Consider the following 7,252-nt stretch of genomic DNA (forward strand, 5'->3'; position numbering starts at 1 on the left):
CAGAAAAAAAACGTTCATTGGAGCCGTGAAAAAGCACACCACACTCACAGAAAGTACTCACGGTGTCGTTGCTCAATGTTTACCACGTTGAATGATAGTTCCACGCAAACTTAAAATAAAACATCGAAGAGCCAAAGTGGGCCGCGTCTTCACACTCTGGCGATCGCAGCGCCCCCCTCAGCAAGTAAATAAAATCTACATAAGCATCAACTGCAACAGCTGCGCTGTTCATGCCATACAAACAGCACAAAGGACATATGTCACGAAGTGGTAGCAGCCACATACTACTATTCTCTGCAACTGAATAACTCATATATATGTCGCACGGTGGCAGCACCTGCCTTCAGGCAGCAAAATCGGTACCTGGGGTACAATTGCGGCAGGCGGTTCGTTCCCGCAGACGTCGTCGCCCACAAAAGGCGGCTCTCCTGCCTCCAAGGCAGTGTTGGAGAGAGCAGCGCAAGCAGCAATGATTGTCGCTGCTACCTGAGGGCTGTAAAGCATCGCGCTGAACCACTGCAAGCAGCGGAACCTACTCTTCAGTACCCCAATGCATCTCTCCAGAACATTGCGCATGGAGGCATGTGCCCTGTTGTATTGGCTTTCGGGGGTGAAGCCCGTTGGATCTCCGGGCATTGGCGTCAGCAGCCACGGCTCTAAAGCACACCCAGAGTCTCATGTGCCCTAGAAAGATGGAATGGGCTTTCTGTTTTCAAGAGGTACAGATTTGCGGCACCTACTTAGCACATACTCAACAGGGTGCTGTTGTGATGCAATACCGCTGCGCAGCGGGTTCTGCCGGTACACCCACGAGTCATGGCACTCCCCTACTCCAGCCCCCCCCCCCCCCCCCCCCCCCCCCCCCCAGGAAATGGGGAACAATGGCCCCGATACGCAGGTTTGCATTGCACACCAAATGAATAAGAAGTGGCGCAAGATGGCGCCACAAATAAGCTTGAAATATTTACTTCTATGGGGCTTTCCAAGAAAAACGGAATGTACGTATACTGGGAAAGAACTACTAAGTTCTTCCTAAGAAAAAGTCGCTAACGGCTTAAAAGCAAAGTTTCTGTTAGCTAGCACACCTCATCGAGGCCCTGACAAATGCAGGCCCGCTTGTAGATCGGCTACAAGTTCATTACTCATAGTTAAATGCGTTCTAGCTCCCCGTCAAGCCTTTGAAGTATCCCAATTGATCCCTATTTCATCCCCCCCCGTGCACAACTTAAATATATTATCCACATCCCACAAAAAATGTATAAAATACGTATTTTGCACTATCAAAGGAACACGTGTTCTTAGATATAACGCCCACCGTGAAACGTCAGCATTAAACTTCACGGAAGACGCACGTGGTCCGAAGCACTAAGAGTATTTCGTGGCATTGTATTCGTATCGATAGTTGTTGTTGGAACGAGCCCAGCAAAATCAAAGGTTCCTACGATGGGCAAGTCAGAAAGGAAGTACCACGGATTGGAAAAGTACTTGACAATACTAATGACCATTGTGTAAGTGCGTAGTAAGTGCGTAGATATACAAAAAACGATGAAGTTGGAAGGGTCTTGCAAGACATGACCCGGGGAAAACCGCCAGGAGAAGATGGAATAACAGTCGATTAAATCAAAGATGGAGGAGACATCACGCTTGAAAGCTTGCCGCCCTTTATAGGCAATGCCTCATGACTTCAAGTGGACCTGAGAACTGGAAGAATGCCAATATTATACTAATACGTAAGAAGGGAGACTTTGAAGAATTAGCATAAATTATAGACCCAATAGGTTGCTTTCAGTGTTGTATAAGATATTCACCAAGACAATTTACAATAGAATCAGGCCACCACTTGACTTCAGTCAACCAAGAGAACAGGCTGGCTTCAGGAATGGATATTCTACGATGGATCATATCCATGTCAGCAGTCACGTAATCAAGAAATCTGTGGAGTACAATCAACCTCTCTATATGACTTTCATAGATTATGAAAAGGCATTTGATTCAGTAGAGATACCAGCAGTCATAGAGGCATTGCGTATAATCAAGGAGTACAAGAGGCATACGTGAATATCTTGGCAAACATCTGCAAAGATTCCACACCTACCTTGATTCCCCACAAGAAAAATGAAAAGTTACCGATCAAGAAAGAGGTCATGCGAGGATACTCAATCTCTCAAATGCTATTCACTGCATGCTTAGAAGAATTCAAGCCATTAGACTGGGAAAGCTCAGGAGTGAGGATCAACAGCGAATATCTCAGCAACCTTCTGTTTGCAGGTGATACTGTCCTGTTCAACAACACTGGGGACAAGCTACAACAAACGATTGAGGACCTTAACCAAGAAAGTTTAAGAGTGGGGTTGAAGACTAATATGCAGCAGACAAAGATAGTGTTCAACAGCCTGGCAAGAGAACAAGAATTCAGGATCGCTAGTCAGCCTCTAGAGTCTGTACTGGACTGTGTTTATCTACGTCAATTACTCACAGGGGATCCCGATCATGAGAAGAAAATTTACAGAAGAATAAAAATGGGTTGGAGTGCATACGGCAGGCATTACCAAATCCTGACTGGAAGCTTATACACAACCCTCGTTGAAAAGAAACGTGCACAATCATTGCATGCTACCGGTGCAAACATATAGGGCAGAAACGTGGAGGTTAACAAAGAAGCTCGAGGACAAGTTAAGGACCGCACAGAAGGCGATGGAACGAAACATGTTAGGCCTAACGCGAAGAGATGGGAAGAGAGCGCTGTGGATCAGATAGTAAACGCGCATAGCGAATATTCTAATGGACATTAACAGAAAGAAATGGAGCTCGGCAGGACATGTAGTGCATAGGGTAGATGACGGTGGACCATTAGACTTACAAAATGGGTGTCAAGAGTAGGGGAATGCAGTCGAGGACGGCAGAAAACGAGTTGGGCTGATGAGATTAGGAAACTTGCAGGTGGAAGTAAATTGGAATCAGCCAGTGCAAGACAGGGGTAATAGGACGTCGCAGGAAGAGGCCTTCGTCCTGCAGTGGACATAAAAAATAGGCTGCTGCTGCTGCTGATGATGATGATGAACCCTTACGGGTCATGAAACTGTGGCGCCGCATGGACTGACGCCTTGTGGCTACTGTATCGCTCTCAATGTGCCGTTGACTTTTGCGATCACAACGGAGATCCACCCGCATCAAGCGAACGCCGCCTTCGCACTCGTCTTGTCATCCAGGGTCAAGGGTAAGGTCACACAATTCTTCCAGGTGCCGACCAGGACGGTGGCCTCCGCGACTTCATAAATTGTGTCGCTGATGGATGACTGCGCCATGTCTATCAACTCTTCGGAACCAACGGTATGCTTTAAACTCCCGGTAGTGAAAAATCTCATCGCGCACAGCACATTCCTCTCCGTGGGATTGACGAAAAGGGGAGCACTACTATCTCAAAATGTGTGCGCATTGGGTTAAATTTGATACAGATCTACCATTCCGAAGCCGAATTTTTCCTTTAGTATCCCAGTGGGCGCGCGGCGACCCAGTACGAGCCAACATTAGTCATTTGGTCTCCGGCCACTCACACCGGACGGACTTCGCAACCGTTCTGCTCCTAGCAGACGACTCGTTCGATTTCAACGTGATTGACAGGAGCATTTCATCATTTTGACGTCACCAGAAAATGTTGTCCCGGCATCTGCTTACGACGACAGCTGGCTTCTGGCAGTGGCGCACCGACGAGGGGGCTTTCGGTTGTTGTAACCCTGCCCCACGCGTCCAGCCCCACCAGTCTAACGTGTACCTTCAGTGCTCTGTTCACATTGTCATTACAATTCAGGAGGTGGCTTGAGGTCGAATTTTCCTGATTAACACAAACACTATCCCTGTCTTGTATTTATTCATTTACTCTTAATTTGAGTAAAACGCACTGAAGAAAGAAACATTGGTCATTGATGTTATTATATTATTTTAAGTATTTGGTATTTTATTTCCTATTGCATTGCTCTGGTTAAGGCAAGGAAACTTCATATTATGCAAAGTGCTTGTCCCCCCCCCCCTGGCAGAGATCCTGGGTGTGCTACTGGCTTTTGGCCAATCGCGTAAGGCGAAACCGAACATCTTGCTTTCGAGCGCTTACAAAATTGCGCACCAGGGCTGCTATAAGCCAATACAAGCGCTGTCCTTACACGAGAGCGAATAAACAAGTTTATTGTCAATTTTTTTAGGTGAGCATCCAGGGTGGAATCTCTAATCCGCAGCTCCATATGTGTCACATATCGTCTTCGCACACGCCGTCAGCCATTGTTGACTAGTAACAGCGGAGTCGGTCGGTCGGTCCGTCGAGGAGGTTTGTGAATGGTTAGGAATTGGGAGAAAGTAAGTAACGGGCTGAAATTGCCAGACCATTTGGAAAATACCGTGCCCACCAAGCAGACACCCAGGAGCACCGAGGAAGAGGTGAAGGTGCGAGTAAACGAGAGGAGTGGGAAAAGCGTCGGTTTACAACTACGAAAGGTCAGTCGCTCGTACGCGAGAGAGAGAGGGGGCGGGGGTGAGCATATAGATAAGTTCTGTTTTGCAATATACGCAAGCTATGTGAAAGTTCTGTCACATATGGGAAACATGAAAAGCGGGTCGGAGGGTTGTTGGTTGAGGCATGCGTGGTGGATCGGTGGGAGTTATCAGGCCAGCTCATCAGATGTCAATTACCTGATATTCCAGCATGACCAGCCACCCAGACAAGTTTTTACGAGTTGGTAAGGCTGAGAAAGGTGCGGTTAAGAAGGGCGGCCGTCTGAGCGTGTAGAGTATTCAGTCTGCAGTAGCGACATGTCGCCTGTAACGATATGAATTGGGTGAATGATGCACGTGTTGTAGGGCTAGAATAGTGCGCGCTATGGCTAGCTATTCTATTTGATGTGTTTCATGCGGCCCTATTTATTGTGACCAGCCCACGCTGTATCGCAGCCGGACTTAACATACCGGAAGCAAGGTATGTACGACGTAGGTAGCAGACCCGCAAAAATCGCGCCGGTGCTATTGGCAACTGATGTTGTAATAAGAGTAACAGCTGACCGACCACGAGCGAGCGGTGAGAGACCGTCCGAGTTAGTGAAGATAGTCAATGTTGCAGAGTATCCGAGTCTCCGAAATATCAAGAAGGCTTACTTTCTCTGGCAAGAGTAAATGGATATCTGTGGAAATGGGGTGAATGATTTAGCGCGCATTTTATTTCGGCCAACGTGGGTGCTAGATAAATAGCAGTGAAAGGGCCACAAGTTCTCGGGAGTGTCTATAGTAAGAGTGTAAAAGCATATGGGTTGTTGGATACATAATGAGAAGCACCACATGCGAGACCACATGAAGACAGTGAAAAGAAAAGCAAGAATACGTCTTGTTGTCACCACAGGACATTCTGTTCTCATAATAAATAAGTAGTTTGATAAATTCCAGAGAGCACAATGGTGCCAAGTATCAAGTGTCAAATGCAGACGAATGGCCGTGATAAAATAGCAATAAGAGATATTCCAATTATATAGTGATCTGGCAGCACTGGCTGCGTCCGCCATCTTTCCAACGGCGCAGTTGCGAATCATCTGTATGTTGGGAGGCGCTGCGACCGTCACCGTGTGCCTATTCAAGCCTTTTGAAAGCTACAACTGCGTTCATCGTCCCACCATTAAAAAATTCCACTGTGCTGTCGCGAACCAAATCGGGCCAAATGGTTTTGCACCAGTAAATATGCATCAGGATGGCATTCTCAATAATCCCCCTGCTTTGAAACCGATACCTAAATGAAGCCTCCTTTCATCGCGATGTGCCTTTCGAACCTGAGCTAACTTCCCTGAAAAGATTCCTCAATTGCTATCAATTTTCGCGTCAAAGCTTCTAAAACAACCTTTCATTGTAATGGAAGGGCCAAGATTTCTTTCGTCGGCGAAAAGTGCGCCTGCGGAAGAAGTGGTGCTGTTCGGCAAAATTGACAATAAAGCTTCGTGAACGTGAATCACGAGCTCCATGGTCCCTCCGTTCGCGTTAGCGCACATAATACGGGAGTGCTTCAAAAACCCAGACCCACCGCACCCTCCCCCTTGCCCTGAACAGTGAGAGATACTTTTCTCCAGCTTCCTACCTCAAGATCAACTCCTCGTCGAGAGAGCTGGTCGAGCCAACACAGCGCATGGCTGCGAGAAATAAGGATACAGCCCGTATAGTAAACTGCTCAATACATAAATTTTGTCTTGCTCTCTTGATTGGAGTGCGTGAACTTCTATTGTGAAAGGCAGACCGTACAGGCCTACGCAGCGAAGAGGGAGAAGAAATTTTGTCGGCAAGTTGAATATGAGGACTTCATTCTATGCGCTGGCTGTGTTCCCGCAGCTGGTAGCAAATGTCTGAATGCTAAACTGAGGAGCTTCGACATTCATTCGGAGGGGACATAGAGCATTGGCAGTTGCCAAAATCGCCAAAGCCTGGATTTCGCCACCTTATTGTGGTGCGAGACCAGTGCGAGCGAGAGGAGAACATGCCAGTCCTTTAGGGCGTAGGAAGCAGCGGCAGAAAAACTTTAAGCCGGTCACCGACGAGAAGCAGCGGTCACATGTGCAGAAAGCGTTTCAGAGCTAACACATCACATGAAGATATGAATGCTTGCAATCGCGTGGCCAACGCCCTAGAAGAAGTTGGAGGGTGGCGAGGTTTGTGCGACGTTACAGGTTCGAAAGTCCGCCGCCACATCGCATAGTTAAGGTTGGCCACGCCGACGAAGCTAAGGTATAGCTTGGGAGGAGTATGTTCGCTGAAAACATCGTATTAAGGCTATCATGCGATGCAAGCTTACCGAGGCCGACCATTCAAAGTTCCAGGGCATCAAGAAGAAGGGCCGAAAAGCGGGAGCGAAATTTCGGGCATACGCGGCATCCCTAGATAGTCAACCAGCAGAACCTAGGATTCGCGGCGAATATACCGAGGAGATGACGCCAAATCTCTAACAGACGCTCACTGGTCACCTCAGCCAGCTATACGGAACATCACAAACAGTACGCGAGGATGCTGGTATCTGTGCACGTGTGGATGCAGTAAGAACTACGCCAGACTATCAAGACCTATCTATCCACAGCTATTCAGGATACTTGGGGCCCCAGGTATTCTGAATAGTTAAAAGGACGAGTGGTTGCATAGGCGCATTCACTGCCTGTGGTCTGGATGGCATACCAGCGAGGGTCGTACAGCACGTGGGGCCTGGTGCAATACAACATATAGCTAGCATTTTCAGTGGAAT

The sequence above is a fragment of the Dermacentor silvarum genome, chromosome 3 (assembly GCF_013339745.2).
Source record: "Dermacentor silvarum isolate Dsil-2018 chromosome 3, BIME_Dsil_1.4, whole genome shotgun sequence".
Taxonomy (NCBI): Eukaryota; Metazoa; Arthropoda; class Arachnida; order Ixodida; family Ixodidae; genus Dermacentor; species Dermacentor silvarum.